Source organism: Furipterus horrens, unplaced genomic scaffold (assembly GCF_987537825.1).
Source record: "Furipterus horrens unplaced genomic scaffold, mFurHor1.1.pri manual_scaffold_4, whole genome shotgun sequence".
In the NCBI taxonomy this organism is placed as follows: Eukaryota; Metazoa; Chordata; class Mammalia; order Chiroptera; family Furipteridae; genus Furipterus; species Furipterus horrens.
This window is the reverse complement of record NW_028327174.1, coordinates 190,312,138-190,335,298: the sequence shown is the minus strand read 5'-3', so window position 1 is coordinate 190,335,298 and position 23,161 is coordinate 190,312,138. Positions and strand designations below refer to the sequence as shown.

Sequence of the window (23,161 nt, the reverse complement as noted above, 5' to 3'; positions counted from 1 at the left end):
AGAGGTGACAAGGGAACACAGAAATAAAGCGAGAAGGAATATCTGGAACTTGGGAACTCAACCAGTCCTTAGAGGTGTAGTTCAACCATTATTCCTGATGCATGGTTGGGAAAAATGAGGCTGGCCCGGTGCCCCACAATGAGAAAACAGGGACCAAAACAAAGCTCTCCTCTCTTCTAATTTCCTCTGATTCTAGCCCTGGACTGCTGTTTTATTCCTCATTTCTTTTATTTTGAGAGTGGAGAGAGTTGTGTGTTCACTCCACAGTTTGCCGGGAGAACCCAAATTCAGCATCTCTGCTTTTCCTCTGTGCCCTCTGACTCTGACATTAGAGCCGAAATTTCCTGTGATGGCTACTGTCATAGGGAGAAAAATGAGAAAAAGACATTACATTGTGTTTCTGGCCTAGAAAGCAACTTAGAGGCTACCTTCAATTTCACCTACAACACCCCAGTCAATTGATCTTCAAGCTTTGGTTTGCATGGCTCTGGTGCCGGGGAACTCACTACTTTCCAAGGTGAGACCCAGCCTTTCTACATTTGGACAATGTTGCCTATTTAGAAAGACCTCTTCATGTTGTCCTGATATTTGTGTTCATATAGTTCCCACTCTTTGGTCACAGTTCTGCAATCTCTGGCAATGAAGCATGAATCTATTTTTATTTATTTCCACGTGGGAGTCTTTTGGGTCCTTTGAGGTAGTTCTCATGCTTTCATGCCCATAAAGTCAATGATTCTTTTCCAAACTCCTGTGTTTGATCCATTAGTAAGATATTAAATCTATTTAATGAGTCAGGGCCAGCACTTTCTGCAACAAAATAGAATGGAATGGAATGGAATGCGATAGAGAATATCAGGATGGATTGCAGAAAGTAAGGGCAAGCCTTGTTTCCAAAGTTTTGATGTTTATATGTAGGGTGTGTGTGTGTGCGTGTACATGTGAGTGTGTGGACTGGATCCAGCTGAAAAGCATTTTCTTCCATATCTTGGTTATTGTGAATAATGCTGCAATGAACATGAGAGTGCAGATATCTCTTCAAGAGTGATTTTATTACCTTCAGATATATACCCAGAAGTGAGATTGCTGGATCACATGGTAGTTCTATTTGTATTTTTATTTTGAGAAGCCTTCGTACTATTTTCCATAATGGCTGTAGCAATTTACTTTCCCACTGACAGTGTACCAGGATTCTTAAATTTATACAACGTTATTTGTCAATTATATCTCAATCAAGCTGGAAAAATGTTTTCTTAACCATGTGTGGCACTATAAAAATATTTCAAGGAACATTGTTCAGAATCTTCCTTTTCTTAGGCTAACCCTTTTTTTGAACTGGGTACGATTAAGAGGTTAAGTAATTGCTTGAACGTCTTCAGCAATTACCTAACCTCTCTGAACCTTGGTCCTCCCATCTTTTAAATGCAGAGGCAGTGGCATGTGTCCTCTCTCCACAGCATTTTTTTTTGAGGCTCAAATAGAGTATTGAATATGCACCTAATTTACAGTGTGAGAGGGGCCGCGTTATTATAGTGGTGGATTGGTGGTAGTCATGGGAGAAAGAATATTAATACTTTCTCTTTTTCTCTTTATTCTTTCTTCTTCCCTCCTTTTTTGTGATTTTCTTTTTTATGTTAGTTTAACAGAGTCTAGATTTCTCATTATTTTATTTTAAATCAAGGGACATCATGATTGATGATATGAGCTTGGACTTTGTGCACACACAGACTGAAGTTCAGATCCAGCCTCTCCCATTCGTGGGTCGCATGACCTTAACAAGTCTTTTAACTTCTAAGCCCCAGTTGCTTTCCCTTTCCGATGAGACTCCCAGCACCTAGCCAATGACGAGGTTTCACGATTGAATGAGTTATCCAGTGTCCATGACACCTAGTAGAACTCGATAAGTAATAGTCCTCTTTGTCCTCTCCCACCCCCTCCCAACTCCTCACTCTTAGGGAGGCTCATTCATGTAGACTGAAGTCAATCTCCTTACTTAGGGTTGGGCTGAATCCAGACCCACGAAAGGCAGATGTGTGTGAATCTCTCCAAGAAGGTCCTTTGGTGGCAAGTTTCTCTCTGATGCCTTTCTGAAAATAGTAGCCTTTTTAGGCTTATGCCAGCACCGTTGCCTCAGGATCCCAGGAATTAAAGTCTGTGCTGTCTCATTTCCATGTCAGCCTTTGCATAAGGAGAGAAGAATATGTTCCCTGGGAGACTTGGAAAGAAGAAGCTTCAGAGCTGTAACAGGATTCCTGGGTGAGGGTATACCAAGCTTTGACTCATGACACCTAAGTCTCCGTTTCCCCATCATCACGTGGAGAAAATGCTCATATCTGTCTGCCTGCCTCACAGGCCGGGTGTAAGCATCAGATGAAATGAAGAATGGGATGTTGGTTGCAGCAGTATGTACAATAGGCAAGATATGGAAGCAACCCAAGTCCCCATCAGTAGACGAGTGATTAAAAAAGGGGTGGTATTTATAAACAATGGAATATTACTCAGCCATGAAAAAGAACAAAATCTTGCCATTCGTGACAGCGTGGATGGACCTAGAGGGTGTTATGCTAAGTGGAATAAGGCAGAGAAAGACAGATACCATATGATTTCACTTTATGTGGAATTTAAAGAGCAAAATGAATGAATAAACAAAATACAAACAACAAAAAAATAGGCTCATAGATACAGAGGACAGACTGATGGTTGCCAGTGGGCAGGGGCACTGGGCGGCAGGGTGAGAAACGTGAAGGGATTAAGAAGTACAAATTGGTAATCAAAAGCACAGTGCGGGGGATGTAAAGTACAACACAGGGAATATAATCGATAATATTGTAGTAACTATGTACGGTGCCAGATGGTACTTGAAATATTGGGGGGACCACTTTGTAAAGTATATGGTTTTCTAACCATTATGCTATACATAACGTGAAGCTGATGCACAGTAATATTGAATGTAAGCTGTAATTGAAAAATAAAATAACAAAAAAGGTCATTAGAGTTTATACGAGTTAAATTAAGCCATCATAATAAATACTCAGCGTAAGTACAGTTAGGTGCTTGTAAGCCAAACGTGGCATCGCTAGTTTTCAGTAGCTAAGTGCACGGGTAGAGCTGTCCACATTCTAGGGGCACCGTTGATTCTTATGTCCTGCAGAACATTCAGTTATGTATTTTTTACGTTATATTTTTTAACCCAAACTTATTTTATAGAATATGTGCACTTTTATCACAAAACCAAGTCTCAATTAAATTTTACTTGTAAAGTGATATCACGAAAGAGAAAATGTTATTCTCTTATTTATGTTAAATAAAAACATGAGAAAATCCTTTAAGAAAAAGGATGAGGCAGTGGTTTGTTAGTGATCCAAATGAGAGGATTTTACTTTCGTGGACATCATTTTGATTCAACCCAAGTGTGTGTTAGTCTTGGAAAGATGGCCATCCCTAGATGTGTGCTTCCAAAGAAGTAATTTCCCTGCCGTGAGCTGCGCCCTTCCTACATAAAGGCTGAAGCTTCATCTCTGCCAGGGGCCTGTCAACCCTGCCCTTCCATGTGGGACTTACCCAGGAGGGTCTCAGCCAGACACACCTCTAGAGGGAGCTCAGCCGCCTTACTCCTTTCCTCCCCTTACTCTGGGTTACTTCCAGGTGCCATTGAGCCCTGGCCGGATAGCTCAGTTGGTTAGAGCATCATCCTGATATGCCAAAATTACAGGTTCGATCCCCATACAAGAATCAACCAATAAATCCATAAATAGGTGGAACAATAAATCAATATTTCTTTCTCTCCCTCCCTCTCTCTTATTCTCTCTCTAAAATCAATAAATTAAAAAAAAAAAGTTTTTAAAAAGGCTGATGCCAAGTACCATTGAAATTCCCTCTCTCATGCATTCTGTACTCCAGCTAAATTTTGCTCCTCTGAGTTCTTCCAATATGCCTTGCAGATCTGGACTTTTTCCCGTATTTTGCTCACACTGTTGTTTCTTGAGCGGCAGGGGAAAGGCTTTCTTTCCTTTTCGTCTACAGATAAATTCATCTCAGAAACCACCACCTGGGAGACCTTCTGCTTTAAAGACTCTGGGCTTTAAACAACCTGGGTTTAAATCCCAGCACTAATATGTATTACTGTATGACCATGGGGTGCTTCTGAGCATGTTTCTTCATCTGTAAAATGGGTACCACACTAGTAGTCTCTCACAGAAACAGGATTTAATGTGATGCTGTGTATGAAATGCTTTAGTACATAGTGGGTGTTCAACATAACCTCAGTGATGGTAATAAAGGGCTTGTTTTCTGTTATAGCCCCAACCCTAGGCTTGGCACACAGTAGGCATTTGATCAGTATATACAAATAAACTGAATTAATAAAAAGTTTAAATTATTTCACTTCCATCCTTTCTCTGAAAGCCTAGAGGGGGCTCTTTATCAATATTAGCTGTAAGTAGATGTCACCCATTACTAGGTGTCTAGAAAGGTGGAGGTGGCCAAACAGTCAGTTCTGGACCCCCGCCCTCTTCAGCTGGAGTAGCTGCAATTATTTGTTCAATAATTATTAAGGTACCCTGGCTGGTTTGGCTCAGTGGATTGAGCGTCGGCCTGCGAGCTAAGTGTCGCTGGTTCGATCTTCCAGTCAGGGCACATCAGAGAAGGAAAACTCTGATTCCAAAAAACCTCCGCTGCCTTGCGGCATACCTCTTCAGGGGAAAGGCTAAGGGAGTAAACCCCGACAGAAAATCCGGAGCCGGAGTCCCTAAGGCGGTTTGACGTTGTAGTCAACACCGGCAACTCCTGCGGCGCACCTGAAGCCAAGCTGTATTGACTCCGTCTTTCCCTTGGACCCTTCAGCTGCGAAGAGAGGGGGGGTCTGCTGCATGGGCAACAGCAGACCCTCCATATCACCCTGCCCAGGCTCTGTAGCTTCAGCTTCACTGGAGAGGACACTCCAGCGTCATCGCAAGATGTCGATTCAACACGGGAGGAGACAGATACCGTGTCACTCCCGAGTCGGACTGTGCAGCCATTCTCGGCGGTGCAGATAGACTCTTAAGAAGCTACACCATCGTCTCTCGAGACGGACGGCTGCCGACGAATTATTAAGGTAATAATATCAGCCAGGAGGCAATGTCCAGCTGCACTGGGGTCACTGGGTTCCTGCTGTACTACCTCCTTACCTAGCCCAGGGAGCCTTTCAGCAGGAGGCAGATGTCCTTGATGGGGGCTGCAGAAAGATCTTTGGGCATGGCCGCAAGTCTGGAGCTCAGATTATAACAAGGCTTTGCGGGGGCCATTGCTATCCCTGCCCTCATGACCCAGCACGTCCTCCCACCCTCTCTTCCCATTTCCTTTCCTTGCTGGAGAGAAACTGGGTAAGACAAACAGATCTGGGCCATTGCCGTCACCCTCAGAACCAATAGCCCCAGGTGCAGGGAGTATAACCATTTCATTAAGGGGCACATTATATGTCCAGGACCATGTTTGCCCTCCAGGGCTGCAAAAGAGCCCCCCAGCTCTGCTTTTCCATGACCACCCAATGTATCAGGCAGCAAACAAGACACAATATACACCAGCTCTTCAAAACGTCATGATTATCATCAAAAGTCTGTGACACACTAGTGTCCCCATTTCACGGAGGAGGATGCTGTGGCTCAGAGATGAAGCAATGGCCTGTTGATAATACACACCAGCAACAACAGACGGCCGCACACAGCACTTACTGAGAGCCAGCACTGCTCTGCATGGCTCATGGCATGTATTGTGTGATGTCAGTGTTCACTCAGGGCTGCCTGCCTTCTGCAAAGGCATGAAGTTGCACAGGACCACGGAGGGGCTTTGGTGAAAAACCCGACCCAGGTTTAAATCCGTGCTCCCACACCACCGGCTGCCTCGTCTCTGGCAAATCCCTGAACGACTCTGAGCCTCAGCTTCCTTACTTGACAAATGAGAGTGACGATAACTGCCTGGTACAATTGTTGATTAAATGGTACAAGACATCTTTGTACCTGGAAAATATAAAGCACTCTAACAACAGACCGATGATCTGATTTTTTTAATGGACTTGTGTAAATAACGTAGTTGGAACATAGCGGGTCATTCACCCCATGTGAACAGAGACTAGATCTGACCTGCCACTTCAGCGGTGGATCTGTGCCTGGCATTTCAAGGGCACTAGTAAGCAGTGGTTGAACAACTCTGGTGCATTGATTGACTACATGAGTGAATGCAGTTGAACTTGGTATTTGCAACATCTCCTTAAGTTCTTTCCAGGCTTTGTTGGAATGAAAGCCACCACTGTCTAGTGTGCCTCTCCAGGTCTGGCCACAGTTGGGCATGTCTATGTAGGGTAGGGGGCCTAGAAGTTCTATCCAGGGAATCAGCCTGGCCATGTCTTCCTTAGGATTAGACACTTATCCCCATCATCATTAGGCAGTGCAAAACCCTTTCCCCTTTTCAAAGACATCTCTCCTCTAACCCATAGAGGGTATCATTTTACCAGAGGCTTTTCTGGAAAAAATTCATTTCGAGTGACCCCTTTTAGCCACTTTCATGCATCATTTTCAGACATCTGAATACATCTGGCTTCTTAAAGATGTGTTCATCCCTCTGTTACCTCTTCTGCTAGTGGGCTCCCAAGTCTTGGCTCATGGTCTACTTGAGGCCTCAGTTCCTTGGAGGGGAGGGGGAAAACTGTCCTGTCCATTCATCTTACTACTCCCTGATCTAAACTATCACCTTCTCTGGCAAGGAATAGTGCAGCTGCGACTTCACTGTTGTCCCGGTCTCCAGTTCCTCTCCCTGATTCATTCTCCACACTGCTACCACCATGGGCTTTCTGAAGTCAACATGTCTTGTTTCCTGACAACAGGAACTAGAAGGTCAGGCATAGGAGGGTAATACATCATGGAGTATTAGAGCAAGGGTTTTAGATATATTGAAATTCATTCATTCATTCATTCAACATTGATTGACTTTCTTCCATGTGCCAAGGAACTGTTGTAAGGTACCAGGTATTCAACACGAGTAGAACCAAATTGCTATCCTCAAGGAGATGATGTTTTTGTCAGAGAGGAAAGTAATGTATAAATGCAAAAATTTATACTATCAGATTGTAATCAGCGCCATAAGGAAAAATGAGGTATGTTAATGGACTAGAGAATGACAGGTGGATCTGTTTTAAATAAGGTAACCAGGAAGCTATGCAGATGTCTGGGAGATAAAGATTCCCTGGCAGGGGGACAGACACAGGGTGACAGTCTACCTCTGTGGCTTTCCATTTGTGTCCTTAGGCAAGTCATTTCATTTCTGCTATTCTCAGTGTCTCTGCTGTAAAACAAGGATGCTGTGATTGTTCTGACTCCTTAGCTTTACTCATGGAACTCCTGCTTATTTCTGACCCAACCTCATCCCTGACCACTCCCTGCCTGGTCCAGCCACACCGAACCACTACAGACTCCTTTTACCTGCTCTGCTCTCCACATGGATGGTCCTCTGCTTCCCTCCATCTTCTCTCCACCCCACTCCCTTCACCTGGATTACTCCAACGCAACTTCAGGTGTTAGCTTAGTCGTCACTTCTTCCTGGAAGTCTTTGGTGACGTAGCTCAAGGCCTCTCTGTTTTCTCCCTTCCTAGCGTGGCCCACAGAACTGATAGTATATCTGCATCTCATAAGACTGTGAGATTTGTGATGCCATCTCAGCCAATGTTTGACACATAGTAGGTGCTCCCTGAGTATTTGTTGCCTACTATGTGCCAAACACCAGCTGTGATGGCCTCATAAAGCTCATAGTCTCATGGTTTTGGTAGAAATCAGGATTAAATAATGATTAGAAAAGTCTTTCAGAAAGCATTTATTAATAAATTAATAGACAAATGGAAGCACTTGTTAAGTACTAACTGAAATAGATGGCCAAGGGGAAATGATGAAAAATTTACCAAATAAAATCGTCCTTCGTACATGTGGAGTACTTTGCAGGCTATCAATTCTTCTGCCTTTACCCTCTCACTTGATCTTCACAACAGACTTGTGAGATGGCTCGTGGGGAGACCTCAAAGGGCAAAGAAACATATCAAACAAGGGCAAAGAAGTTGAAAAAATGGGACCAGCGTTCAAACCCAACATCTGACTCTTAGCTCCTTGCGGATTTTGCCAGCTCCTGTGTCTGAAGCACTGAAGACTCTGCATTTGAGTGTGCATGTGTGTGCGTGTATGCGTGTGTGAAAGGGGGAGGGACATTGCAGAGGACGCCTTCTGGTCCCACCTGGACATGGAAGTCCATGCCTGGGCAGCAGGCAGTGAAAAGCCCGAGGCTCTGGAATATGTCTCCCACAAAGCGGAGCTGGCACTGAGAGTGGGTGGTTAATGAGTTGATTCCCCAAGGAAAGGGAGAGAGGAGATGAGGCGGTGGCATACTCTGGAGAGAATATGCCTTTGAAGGCTTTTGAGCTGAGATGTCAACAGACTGGGACAAGGCAAGCAAATGGGACAGGGGCACACACGTGGGCCTGCAGGTCCAGAGACCTGGATTCTGGTGCCAGCTCTGTTACCCTCTAGCAGTGCAGCCTGAGCCAGTGCCTTCTTTAATTTGGGTTAAAATAGAAAAGAAAAGATTAGGTCAGTGGTTTCTAAACCATGTTATTTGGGACTGGAGGGAATTGTGGCTATGCTTCTGAGCCAAGGCGGGGGGGTGGGGTGGTGAGGAAGGGAACGTACACCCTCCCTCTTACAGAAACTTTCCTTTTATAGGTTTTGTATATTGGATTTTGAGTATAAAATTTCATTTGATCACAGGGTTCTGTTACAAAACGGTCTTAAATTCTGGCCAAAATGATCTTAAACGGCCTTCCAGTTTGGACAATCTGTGAAATGAGAGTCAGAGTGAAAAATAAAGCCTGCAGTTTCAAGCACTCACCCGAGGAAGGCAAGAGGAGAGGCTGTAGGGATGGTGTGGGATTAAAGGGAAGAGACAGAGAGAAGCTGCCATCGCTCTCTGTGACTGAGATTTAAGACTGGGGAGAACACACTTCCACAGACTCTGTCTTTCTTGCTTTTTTTCCCAGGATTTTATTGTCTTTTTTCCTTTTTTTTTCTCTCTAGGTAGCTAGCTACTTGAAGAACTTGATAGGACTTCAGCAGTTGATTATTAAACCATAAAGCTGTGTTCTTTTTTTTTTTCCTTAAATATGTGGCTTACAGGTGTTGGTCATGAGAATGGGTGTTGTAAATACTCATTGGAAACTTTATTGGAAAGTGAGGCTCATTACATGCTAGAGGTAGATGGGATGACAGAGAACTTCTGGTTTAATCCAGTCATTATACAGATGGGGAAGTTGAGGCCTGTAGAGGGAAGAGCCTTGTCCAAAGTCACACTGTCACAGCCTGGTAGTCCAGCCAGCCGAGGTGCATTCCCTGACTTGGCAGGGGATGAGGGTAGGGGACAATACAGAATGACTCAAAGAGGATGTGGAAGTTGCTGACCTTGAATTTCAGTGCAGATTCTTGAACTTATGTCTTGCATGTCTTTTACTTTTTCCACATGCCTGTCTGGGGTCTATAAGACATCCTGCCTTTATGCTTTTTGAACAAACACATGGTTCTGTAAACTGCAGAAACCACACACGCTCTGCTCCTGCCTCTAGAAAGGCACAGTTAACGTAGACCTTATTTTGTTGATGTTCAAGATCACTGGACAAGAGCAGAGGTCCCAGTCCAGTTACCGAACATACATCTGTTCACACCTTTTCTGCTTGAAAATGTCCCTCCACTGTGAGGAAGGCGCTGCCACCCTGGGCCAGAGCACACATTTCTTCATTCAGCATCTATTAGAAACTCAGATCAATCCAGGACTGTGCCTGGGACAGATTACCCCGGGCCCTTGTACACTGCTTTTCTTGCCTTTAAATGTGTCTATCTTTTCATCCAATCAGGTTAATAAAAAAGAATTAAGTATTCAGGGTGCTTAAGGGAGAAGAAACTAGCTCACCCCTTCACCTACACTTGAAAGTCCCCAAGGAAAGAGAACAAGAAGACACCACATAGTTAAAAATTATTTTGTTATAGACATTCTTTCATTCTTCGCCAATATAGTTTTATAACAGGGAAGAGTGGAAGAGTTTTGCTTGTTTGTTTGTTTTCCCAAAATTATACATTACAGTAGAGGCTGAGGAAGGACCAGGGCCTGGGACCTTGCAACCCAGGATACATTTTCCGAACCATAGAGTTTCACTGCTTGGCCACTCATTCACTGTTGCCCTTGGACTGGTCTCCCTCCTCATCCCTTCACTACAGTTTCCTGCAAACTGTAGTCTACTTATCTTATATCTGAGATCCTTCACAACTATAAAAGGGGTGTGTGTGTGTGTATGTATGTGTGTATGCATTTCGTAATGCAACAGTGTTCTGATGTTAAAATATCCCCCTTTTCATCCAGTCAACCATTCACTTCTCCATCCATCCATCCATCTACCCATCCATCCATATTTTACTGAGTATCTCCTAAGTATTAGGCTTCATCCTATGTATAATGATATTCAAGACAGAGTCTCTGCCCTCATGAAGCTTAAATGCCAGCAGGCATTTTAGATCCAAACAAAATTAGGATGACCTTCACAACCTCAAGAGGCAAGAAACTAAAAATTATTTCTTGTGAATCTGCTTAAAAACTACTCTTGCCAAAAGTATCATGTTTGTACCGTGGGAACACTCTCACAGATATTCTTAAATGGTCCTAGTAATGACCTCCTGTGAAGTCAGCAGAATTGAAGAGAGATTTTTTTGGTATTGTTTTACTGATGAAGGAACCAAGTTCTAAAAGGAGGAGCTCATTTTCTTTGGGTTCCCACAGGCAATTAAGGCTTTGCAAAGAGACATAAACATAAATTGCCAGGCCTTTTTTTTTTGCTCTTGTTGTCCAGGACCCAGTGATGGGACAAAAGGGAGGAAGCTTTTAGTGGGCTACTGAGCTTTGGGACCAAGACTACACAGTAGGGCTCTGCCTGCGTCTGTCGTCTTTGGGAGGAGGCCCTTCTGAGCCATAGGACCAGCCTCTGTTCCGTTGCAAGGACCTGGCTGTAACCGGCAAAGCAGATCTGGATTGGCTTGGAGATCCCAGCTCTGGGCAGGGCCCCATCTCTTCCCTGCTCTTGGCCTCAGGACCCGGGTGGGCACGAGAGTGCTGATGCTTCTCTGCCTGCTTCCCGGTGGTGGAGAGTGCCCAGCGAGGCCCAGCCGGCTCCTTGAGCATGACCCACGCAAGGCATCATGGGCCTCCATTCCTGCTACATAGTGAGCACTCAGTATTGTGTGCTGGACGTGGGTCAGGAATTAGGCAGAGGGTGGGGGAAGGGGAAGGACACAGAAGCGCTGTTCCGTCCCAGGAACTGTGTCTGGTGTCTTTTACGTGTTCTTTCCTTTGGCCCTCCCATCACCCTGTGACCTGGGTGCTGCTGTTCCTTATTACAAATGAAGGAAGGTTAAGTAACTTCCCCGCCTCATTCAGTGGGGATGGGCCGGACCTGGGATCAGAATCCACACCTGTGCATTCCCTTCTCCCCGTGTCTTCATCAGGGACAGAGGGTCGGTGGGGGCAGGTGTCTGTCTTACAGCCAGGGATGCAGTCTAAGGAATGAACCATGCGGGCAGTGGATGGCCTTCCTGGGAGCCCTCGGGGTAGGGGAGGCAAGCCAGTTATCCGTGCTTTTTCTGTCTTTATCTTTACACCTTTCTCATGAGACATTCTCTCCTCACGTTTTCAGTTAACATTACTTTCCGATTCCCTCTTCTGTGTCTCTCCCATTCTTTTTCTATTATTCTCTCCAAAATTCTGAATGGTCTCCCCTACCGCTGCTATCCCTGTTGTCCACTTCCAGAATGTTCTTTTGACTGGTAAATTTGGCCTGGCCATTTTCCCGTTTAAAATCTCTCACAAGGTAGACGCCCCGTGCCTTTGCTTACTCCAGACTTTCCTTCAGGATCACGTTGAAACATTTGCGCCAGGATCGGTGTCCACTGTCCCTTTACTTCAGCTGCTCTCAGTTCTGCAGACACACCTGCCATGCGGTAACCTTTGGTTCACCTGCTCGCTCACCGCCCCACCCCTCCCAACCAGCAGACAGGAAGGCGTGCTTAATTCAGCTCCATCTCCTAGTCTCCAGTACAGCACCTTGCACGTACTAGATGCTCAGTAAGTACTTAGGAAACTTAGCGAAGACATGCATCGGATGCCCCATTCTCCTTTACTTCTGTCCTCTTCCCCAGGATTTAGAGATTGAGAATTGGAGGTCTAGTGTGTACTGTCTGTCTGGGAGTAATGCCAGCAGGAAGCTCTTGGAAGTGACACTCTCCTAGCATGTTTCACAGATCACAAGCCACTTTACACACATTAACTCTGTTTGATTTCACAACGGTCTATGAGCTCAGAGGTGGAGACTTTCATTCCATTGCACAGAGGAGAACACCAAGACTCAAAGGGGCTGTGTGACTTTCCCTGGGCCACCAAACCCATGTGCCCTGGTGCCAGAATGTACACCCTGCATGATTTCTACAGCTCTGGACCTTGGTTTCTCCCCTAACAAAGACCCCGTATCTTAATTACAATGAATGAAGGAAGGAAAAGCTGAAGTAATTATTGGTGACACATTAAGCAAGTGTGAAGCTCTTGAAAGAATTTAAATGCTTTCTTTCTGTACCTTCAAGGACTTTTTCATTACATTGAATTCCTTACATTTGTATATCAATTTAGACATTTGCAACATGATCTTTTTTTTAATCCCAGTTCCATTTGCATCTTATTCGATTCAGTGGAATGGGCAAGCCCATTTTTATTTTGCCTCCTGTCTGCTGTGCACCAGGTCAGGCACCAGGGCTGTAGTTGTGAGCAGTCAGATGTGGCCTCTGCCACCCTGGAGCTTAGAGTTGAATGGACTAGTAAATCGATAGTTACAGGAGGGTGCAATGAGTATTGTTATATTAATTATATTAGGATGCCCACAGCACTGGATTCTGTGTAGCACAGAGAGCCTAAGACAAAGGATGGCTGGTGAAGGTTTTCCAAAAGAAGACAGAGATCTAAGAAAACAGGAAGAGGTGAACAATGTAGGGAAGGATGTACTAGGCAGAGGGGCAGTGTACAAATACCGGGAGGCAGACATAAGAGAAGCTCAAAGTTAAGAAAGCACCGTTCCCAGGATCCAAGTGTAGAAATGACCTGAATGTCCACTGACACATGAATGGACACACACAGAAGAAATCATATTGCATGCAGCGTCATGGTTGACACAGAAGGACAAATACTGCATACTACATGCAACATCATGGATGACACAGAGGACAAATACTGCATGATTTCACTTATATGCAGTATCTAAAATAGTCAAACTCATAGAAGCAGACAGTAGGACAGTGGTTGCCAGAGGTGGGGGGAAAAGGAAATTGGGGAATTACTATTCAACTGGTATAAATTTTTTGTTATGCAAGGTGAATAAGTTCTAGAGATCTGCTGTACAATGTAGTGCCTGCAGGAGGCTATGTAGATCTTGTGTTAAGTGTTCTTACCTAAATTGAAAAGAGAAAGATTGTGAATAATACAGATAAGTAAGTTGAAAGCCAGGGAAGTGGATGGACTGGCTTGAGTCCCTCAGAGGATTTGGGGCGGATCTGAAGCCCCAGCAGAGACTGCCCACCTCCCAGTCTCAGCCCAGCCCCCTCCGCCACATTGCAGGTCTCCACCTTTCAGCAAGCAGAAGCGCATGTTGGAGGAAGATCCTGGGTACAGAAGAGAAGTTCTGACTAGACCCAGCAGGCTCCAGCTGTCCAGATCCCAGAGCCCCTGAGCTGCATCCCACACCACTCTGCAAACGGGGCCTCCTGCCACTTGAAGATTAACGCACCTGCAATAGTGTGTCACAAAAGATGTGCGGCGGCGTTCAGGTAGCAGGTTTATTAGCCTGTTATATATCCATCCACCCAATATTCTGACTCATCAGCTTCAGATCAGGGCAGGATTAATTGGCTGCAGTCCTAGCACTGGACACATCTAATTGAAACGGATGCGCTCACCTTTCCAAATGGACAGCTTATCCATTGCCGTTACATGGAGAGCACGCCCTGGCCCATGGATTTTGCTGTCAGGGCCATTCTGGTGGAGGCCACGGGGGATGAATGGAGCCCTTTCTCACCTTTTTGGGGCTATGGCCACCTTCCTCTACACTGGTCATCAGTTTGCTGCACGTCCATCTTCCCTGCAGGACTGTGAGCTGCTTGAGGGCAGAGCTGTGTCAGCTGACATCAGACCTGACTCCATAGAATGAGAAGCCAAAATAATTGTGCTTTAAACGAGATGGAGTTTATTTTTCTCATAAAAAAGAAATATGATGATAGGATAGCTAGGGCTCGTATAGCAGCTCTGTGATATCTTCAAGGACTTAGTCCTTCCTTCTTTCCTTCCTTCCTTCCTTCCTTCCTTCCTTCCTTCCTTCCTTCCTTCCTTCCTTCCTTCCTTCCTTCTTTCCTCCCTTCCTTCTTCCCTTCCTTCCTTCCTTCCTCCCTTCTTCCCTTCCTTCCTTCCTTTCACTTTTTTTCCTACCATCCTGAGGTGTAGCATCAATCCTCATGATCCAAGATGACTTCAGGAAAGTCAGCCATCATATTTGAGTCCCAAGCAGCAGGAAGGGATTAAAAAAAAAAAAAAAAAAGGAAAGGAAAGGAAAATAAAACACACCTCCCAGCTGAAGCAGCTCCCTTTAAGGATTTTTTGGGGAAATCACAATACTTCTATTTCATTGGCCAGTACCTACAGTACCTAGCTCAGATGCAGTTATTAGCTGCAATTGTACCCATTTAAATAAAGTCAGGGTCTGTTGCTAAGGAAGAAAACAAGAATGCACACTGAGCGGGTGCCGTGGGGTCTTTGACAGGCTGTCTGGGTCTGATTCAGCTTCAGCGCCCCTCATAAGGCCTTCCTTGCACATCATGGTCAGGATTGAATATGTGGATTAAGAATTTAGGTCAGATAAACCTTGGTATAAATACTGGCTCTGCTATTTACTAGCTGTGTAGCTTGGGCAAGCTTTGTTTAATTTTTTGAGCTCATATTCTTTATTATGGTAATTGTCGCACTGACTTTTATAAGGTGGTTATGAGGATTGAATGAGTGAATTCTATTCAAGTGCTTCTTAGCAGGGTTTCTGGCACATAGTGAGACATAAATAATTTCCCTTGATAACTTCCACGATTATTAATGATTGTCACTGTCATTGAAGGGACACGGAGATGAGTATCCTATCTTCTTTAGTAGGATACTTTCTTTATCCTGGGTTTGGAGTGAGAAGACCTCTGTCTGAGATCTCAGTAATGGCTCTGTAGCCTCTGGCAAGTCACATAACTTGTCTGAGACTCAATATCATTTCTGGAAAAGAAGGATAATCAGATCTACCCTCAGTTATGAGAATCGGAGAATTACTTTTCAACACACAACAGAATGCTAAGGTGGTGTTTGTCGTGAGAAAACCACAAGCTGGTGTCGGGGAGAGAGGTAGTCAGATAACTGAGTTTTCCACCCCAGCTTTGCCGCTTTTTAGAAATCTGAGTTTGGCCATATCATATCACCTTGCTGAACCCTGGTTTCTTTGTTAGTAAAAAAGGAATAACAATAGTTTCCCTGCAGGTTTTTTGTACAAAGTGAGGGAAATTATTTATGCAAATACCAAGTTCCTGAAAAATAGAATACTAAATAATGACAGTGATGGTTATGCTGCTGCTGCTGCGCCGCTGCTGCTGAGGGTGAATCACTCAGTATTTATGGGTAAACGAAAGAGTAAATGAAAGAATGAATGAGTTGATGAGCAAACCAGATGCCTGGAGTTAGTGTACCCACCCCCCACCTTGCAGAGCCACACACAGTGGAACACAGAGCCTCTAAGTTCCCTGTGGGATTCCAACAACAGCCTCAGCCCTGTGTGGCAGGTTGCACACACCAGCAGCTGCCACACGATGTGTGCTGAGGGGACTCCCTTAGGGAAGTCTTATCATGTCCCCAGCCAAACATCGCCTGCCATCATCCTTAGGCCCCCGCTCCTCCCTTTAAACATCAACTCCTGGCAGTGGCTGGGGCTCCCTCTGTGTCTCTAGGCCACCAGTCATGCGTGTTGCAAGGCTGGGTACCATAACATGTTTATTACACAGAGCATAAGATTATAACATTACTTATGCTTTTCTCCTCTAACAAGAGGTGATGAAACATTTATGATACTTCCTGCCCTAATGTCTGTGTTCCGTTTCTGTGTTATTCTTCCTTTTCCAGACTCCTCCAGACTTTCCTCCATTAGGGGACATCACGTACTAAAGACTCAGAGCTCATTTGGTACAGAGAGAAACTCAATTATATCCACTAGCAGATGAAAAAGGAATGGAGGTTGGAGATATATTTATAGGTTGCTTCCTCTGGGTGGAAACTTGCCAATTTTCAGTTCAGCAATCTATAGGTATGCTCAGGGGGGTGTCGGCTCAGCCAGGGGAACCATTCCAAGTGGGAAACACTCTCTAAGAGGATTTATAGTAATGCGAATGTCAAAGCCAGCTCCAAATTAAAAGAAACTAATTGCACCCTGTGGAACAGAGTTTGTAAACTGGGATCCCAAGACCACATGTGGCTGTAGATGCATCTCACTTTGTCCACAGTTGGTCTACCCAGTTTTTAAAAAATGTGATTGTCCAAAATTTGAAAATCAGAATTCAGATGAAAATATAAGTTGTGTGTGTGTGTGTGTGTGTGTGTGTGTGTGTGTGTGTGTGTGTTAGAGAAAGAGAGATAGACAGAGAGAGAGAGACATGCTGTATCTACAGGGGATCCATATTCCTGATGGCAAGATTAGCTGGACTTCTTTTTCTTTATTATTGTATTTTTTCATTACCATTTATTCCACCACACCCTCTTCCACATCCAGCCACCGCCCCCCCCCCCCCACACACACACAGTCACCACACTGTTGTTTGCGTCCATGAGGTCTTTATCTTGTTCCTTCCATCCCTCCCCTACCCCCAACTGCTCTCTCCTGGAGCTGTTAGCCTGCGCACTATGAGTCTGTCTATTTTTCTTGTTAGTTCAGTTTTTTTCATTAAATTCCACATATAAGTGAAATTATATGGTACATGTCTTTCTCTCACTTGCCTATTTCACTTAGCATTCGCTGGATTTCTGTAGTAGGCACCCCTTCAGAAAGATACCATGTGCTGTAGTTTGTCACAGTCCCTACCACACCCTACTGTCCCTTTCATTGCATCCTGCTCACTTTGCTGTTGATGTCCCCTGAAGATGTTCGTGTTTGGACTCCTTCTTCACAAGATACGCACTGCGTGAAGTGGTACAAATGTCAACATAACCTCTGGCTTGAGTGAAACCAGATGGATTCTTGAGAAGATACTCCTGGCTTGTGGACATGCAGTTGTCAAAATTCCTTCTAGCTGAAAGCATGCCCAAACTAATCCATCAGAGAGACCTTGTGAGCCATGCAGACTCTGAGGAGCTGCTGTGTCAACTCTGAAAGGCATCAGAGAAACACATTCTGCCTCTGCAAAGTTTTGTTTGCAGGGCTCAGGTCATGTCAGGGCTGATGGTCCCACTGGCTTTGAATGGCCTCGGGCTCAGGAAGAGCAGCTGGTGCAGAGAGAATTGTCCTTTGCTCCTTCTCCTCTTCAGCGGCTCCGTGAGGGTCCACGAAGTGGAAGCCCAGAAAGGCTCAGATGGACAGGAGAACTGTAGCTGGGGCTGAGGTTGTCGGGGAGCAAATGCAAGCCTTATGCCAAAGCTTTGTAAAGTGCAGAAAACGAGAGCAGAGAGAGCGCTGTGTGGAGTGCTGACAAGGGTCTGCCCTGGAGGCAGAAATCCTGGGGTGCTTCCTGTCAAGCCCCCGATGTGTCCAGTGAGTTTGGGCAAAACCCTTTCTTTTCTGAGCTGTAGACCGCCCCCACTTGCAAAGTGGGGATTGGACTAGAAAAGCTCTAGATGCCCTTTCAGAGATCCTTATCCGAGAGAGAACTGGCACACGCCGCTGGAGAGGGAGGCAGACGGCAGGGCGAGTCTCTGGAAAGGTTTGTCTAAGGGCTGCCGTGGCGCCTCTGAACTTGCAGCAGACGCATTGAACTGTCCTCCCTGCCGGGTCTCTCGGCCCTCTGCTCTCGGTGGTGCGTGCCCAGCCTCATCTCCTTCTCCTCCCCACCCTCGCTCTGCTCTAGCCTGAGCAGCCTCCTCTCTGGGGACGTGCCACGCGCAAGCCATGGAGGGTATTGCTTCAGCCTCTCGTGAGCTTTTCTTTGTCCTGGCAGAATCCTGCTTTGCAAGGCTCACTTCCTCCTCCTTGAAACCTTTCCTGTCCCCTTCCACCAGGGCCCTTGCCCCTTATTATTAGCCCTGTGATTCGGGGGAGGAAGCATCAGTTCGGTGAGCCTCGGTTTTGCCTTCTTAGATACTGTGAAGGTTCTACCTGGCTTTCAGACAGCTGCCGTCTGCCCCGCCTCACTGGGGCTAATGAACAGGAGCGAGGTGGGGCGGGGTGTCTCTTGAAACTGGAGACAACACGCAAATATGAGCTCTTAATTATTATTCCTAACACCGGCAGCTTCTTCTCTCCAGAGGCAACTCAGAGCCCCTTGCTGCCCACACAGCGGTGGCCCAGATGTTGCCAACGTCTGTCTGCTTCGCAGGGCCTTTTACAGAGCGAGAGGAAACAAAGGAGCAAGGAATGATCATATCTAGAAACATGTGAACAGGTTTCATGCCTCCTCTCGCGGCCCCTCCCCCACGGGTCATCCCTGAGAAGGAGGGGCCAGTTCTCATCCATCTCAAGCACTTCAAGTCCCTGCCCAGCGCCTGGCTTGAAGGAGCTCAGGAAACATTGGAGGTATTGGTTGAAGGGCCTCAAGGAGCTGCCTTTGCCCCTGGGGTGATGCTGCCAGCCAAGGATGGCAGGGCCTCTCCATCACCCAAGTCGGGATGCCAGGAGCTTGAGGTTCAGGAATCCCGAGTCCGGGACTGCTTTGCCCTGCCACCTCGGGCAAGACTGATACACGCGCTGGGTCTGGTTTTTTATACCAATAAAAGTGATGGATCCTTGGTTCTACAAAGATTTCCCTGCCTGACTGATCCCTGACTATTATAGAACACGTTCTAGCCAGAAAGGCTGGAGGGAGTTTAACATCTGCATGTGAAGAGAACGTCATTGTTTGTTTGTTTCTACTTGGGAGACTGGCAGCTTGGCAACTTGGAGAAGAATAGCCAGTGTTTGGGGGTTGCTACTGGGTGCCAGAAACCTCACCAGAAACCTCAGGCACAGGAGCTCATTTAATCTTTACAGCAATCCTCAGAGGTGGCATCGGCACCCCTGGTGGTTAATCCCTAGTGATGAAACTGGGAATCAGAGTGGATTTGCAATTAACTCTTCAGTCACACCACCAGCCAGAGACAGACTCATTGAAAATCCTTCTAGGGGCTGCGACTCAGAGAAGTAATGTTTGTCAGCACTGAAGGGGGTCATGGAAGAGATTCACCTCCAGGCTGGGCCAGAGCTGGAGCTCTGGGCTGTGGCTCTATCAATTCATAGACTCGCAGCGGTGGCGGTCAGCACTGGGAGGCCCCTCGCACACCATCTGATACAATCCCCTCCTACAGATGGGGAAACGGAGGCTCTGAGATGGCAAGGACGTGACCACTGTCACTCATAACACTCCTGGAGTCAGGCAGACCTAGACGTAAATTCTGTCTCCATCACCTGCAAGCAGGACATCTCGGTGTCCCTCAGTGAGTGCCACAGAAGTAGAAGGTACCAGCTGGAAGAAGGTTCCAGCCCTGTGTCAAGGCCATAGACCACATGGCTGGACCAAGGGGCCCTCTGACCAGAGCTTCCACAGGTGTGCGTCTGCCCGTCCTTCCTGTACTGTGCGGGGGTGGGAACGTCTTTATTAAAATGCCCCTCCCTTCTTTCTATGGAGCGGGGCTGTGACTAGTTCTGGGCGATGGAGGGATTTTCCTCTGCCACCTTCCCACAGCCGTGGCCAGTGGCAGCCCCACTCCAGGCTTTTTGGGAGACACAACTGTATCCACCAAGCGTTGGAGGGAGATGGCCCCTGGCACAGCATCTCCAGTCTGACTCCCTCCATTCCACGTGGGTGCATGCGCCCACAGAGAGGGAAGGTGACATGGGACCTGGCATGGCACTGAGGCAGGACTCGGCCTTCAGAATCACTTGGCTTTGTTGACCAGCCCTTCTTGTAACCACCTTGGGCAAATGACCTAATCTCTCCGAGGCTCAATGTCTTTATCTGTGAGAAGGGGATAGTAATAGGACTTACTTTACACACCGGCAAGGACTCATTGATATACTATCGGTAAAGTTGGCAAGGCAGGGACTGGGAGGGGGTGGAAGGTATCAGAAAAATAGTGTCTACCTTCCTCCGTGGTTCCAGGCATTGCATGCGTTCTGTCGTCCGGGGCCCACAGCTGGGCGTGAACCAGAGTCGGGTGCAGAAAAGACGGTATAGACAATCTCTATTTTGTTTGCATTTCTGGGCTCACTTTTCTTATTGTTCCTTGACCTGATACTAACTAACATTTGTATAGTACTTACCAGGTGCCAGACACACTGTACCTACAGCCTGATGTGTATCAACTCACCTTGTTCTCACGACATGCCTATGGGGTCCTCTATGTTCACGTTATAGGAGGGGACACTGAGGAAAGGGAGGTTGCCCCTTGCAGGGGGTCAGTGGAAAAGCTGGGAGTCAGATTCACGGGCCGGGGCTCATCTTCTTCTGATGAATCTCAAAGTGTCTGTCCTCCATCCGTCCCTCATCCAGCCTTTACTGCACGTTAGGCATCGTCTCAGGCACAGAAGACACAAAGCAAACACTCCTGCCTGCATGCAGGTAACATCTAGTGTTCTCCTTTCAGAGGCTTCAGGGTAAGGACTAGAGTGAGAAAATGAAGGCCTCACCTTGGACACAGAATTGAACGTGTTGCCAAAAACCTAGGAATGTATTCATTTTGATTTCTAAACTATTGTGTTAACATATTATTTATTTTTATTTTTGGGGATTCCGCCCCCCCCCTCTTTGGTATCCCTTTAAATTTTGCATGTAGGATGAGTCCTCGTGGGTCTCCCCCAGTCCCAGCCTTGTTAATACCCAGCTGCTTAGAGGAGCAGCTACAGCAGGGAAAGCCCTTTCAACCCGAACCCTGTGCAAATGGCGCAGCTTTGAGGCCATTCTGTTGTTGCTCGTAGTTACAGGTTTCCACTTTTAGATGGGACGAGACTTTTCTGAAGAGCAGAGAAAGCCTCACGGGTTTTCTGTTCAGTTGTACAGAGCTGGGTCTAGTGGCAGGTCTGCTGCAGATGAGTTTTGGACACAGATCAAATGGCTTCACCTCCCTGAGTTTTCTTATCCGCAGGATGGGCACACTCACACCAGCCTGGAGGACTTCTCGTGAAGATTTAGTTAGACCATGCCTGTAATTTGTCAATGCTGATGACTGTCTTGACATTCCCCTTTGCGAAATGAACGAGTGATTTTCCTAGTTATATGTCATTGAGCCCGAGAAATTTCAGGCTCCCTACCTCCACCTGAACTAAAACAGTTTTTTTTTTTTTCTTTTTTTAAAAGAAATGGGTGCCCCATTAAGATTTTTACAAAGGAAAATGTTTATACTCAGTAATAATTGTAACTGCGTGGGCTAACCTTAAGATCTCTGAGTTCTTTTTCTTTAATTTTTGACAGTTGGAAAGGCAGATTTTATTTTAGAAAGAGGAGTGTGTTCGTCTCCACTGTGTTCCCCTGGGGAGCAGCGTTTGAGCAGGTCAGGCTTACAGTCTGCTCAGGAGAGATCAGCTGGTACCGGAGGGGCAGGCAGGAAGGAGGAGCCGGGGTCACGGTACGTCTGCTGGGGAGGGACACGTATGTCCTGTCTCTGCTGAGTTATTAGTCTTTTTTCCACGCTCTCTTAGGTCTTTTCTTTCCTGACTGAATGTTCTTGGTTCACATATTATGGTTTATCTCAGAGACTCTTGGATCTAAATAATGGACCTCAATATCCTTCGCCAGCATGAGTTGAATATTATCCGCCTCCCCCCAATCCATGTCTACCTGGACCCTCAGAATGTAACCTAATTTAAAAATAAGGTCTTTGTCTCTGGCTGTTGTGACTCAGTTGGTTGGAGTGTCATTCCTCACACCAAAATGTTGGGGGTTCAGTTCCTGGTCAGGGCGCGTATGGGAGGCAACCCATCGATGTTTCTCACATTGATCTTTCTCTCTTTCCTTCTCTCTCTCTCTCTCTCTCTCTCTCTCTCTGTGTGTGTGTGTGTGTGTGTGTATATATATACACATATATATGTATTTCATTCTTCTCTCTCAAGTCAATAAATATTTAAAAAATAAAAATTAAAATAGGGTCTTTGGCTCTGGGTGGGTAGCTTAGTTGGTTAGAGTGTCATACTGGTACGCCAAGATTATGGGTTTGAGCCCCAATCAGGGCACATATAAAAATCAATGAATGAAGGCATACATAAGTAGAATAACAAATCAGTATTACTCTCTCCCCTCCCCCATCCTCTCCCTAAAATTAGTAATAAATAAATAAATAAATAAATAAATAATAAAATAGGGTCTTCATAGATGTAATTAGTTAAGGATTTCAAAATGAAATCATCCCAGATTGAGGATGGGCCTTAAATCCAATGACTTGTGTCCTTATAAGAAGAAGAGAGGGCACAGAGAGGCACAGGGGAGAAGACGTGATGTAAAAACAGAGGCAGAGACTGGAGTAACGCTGCCACCAGGCAGAAGGTCCCAGGGGCCATCAGCAGCTGGAGAGGCATTGCAAGATCCCCCCACCCAGAGCCTTTGGAGGGGAGCATGGCGTAGCCAGCACCTTCGTTTCAGACTTCTGGCCCCCTGAGCTAGACGGGAATGCATTCCTATCATTTTAAAGCCACCCGGTTTGTGGTGGCTTTTATGGCAGCCTAGGAAACTAATGTACCCAGCTTCCTTGGAGACCCAGGATCCAGATGAGATTCGGAAACAGGGACTTTCTCTGCTTTCTCTGGGGAAGTCCCTCTCCCATTTCTACCTTTTCTTCTAGAACATTCTGATTGGTTCAAGGGCTCTGAATGGGCAGGAGCCCAGGC

General features: G+C 46.0%; 1 protein-coding gene across 3 annotated transcripts in view; it reads left to right on the top strand.

The window, feature by feature from the left end:
* The window catches only part of ASTN2 (astrotactin 2), an 839,367-nt gene that overhangs the window by 162,980 nt on the left and 653,226 nt on the right, over nucleotides 1-23,161 (top strand). The gene's annotated exons all lie outside the window — the stretch shown is intronic.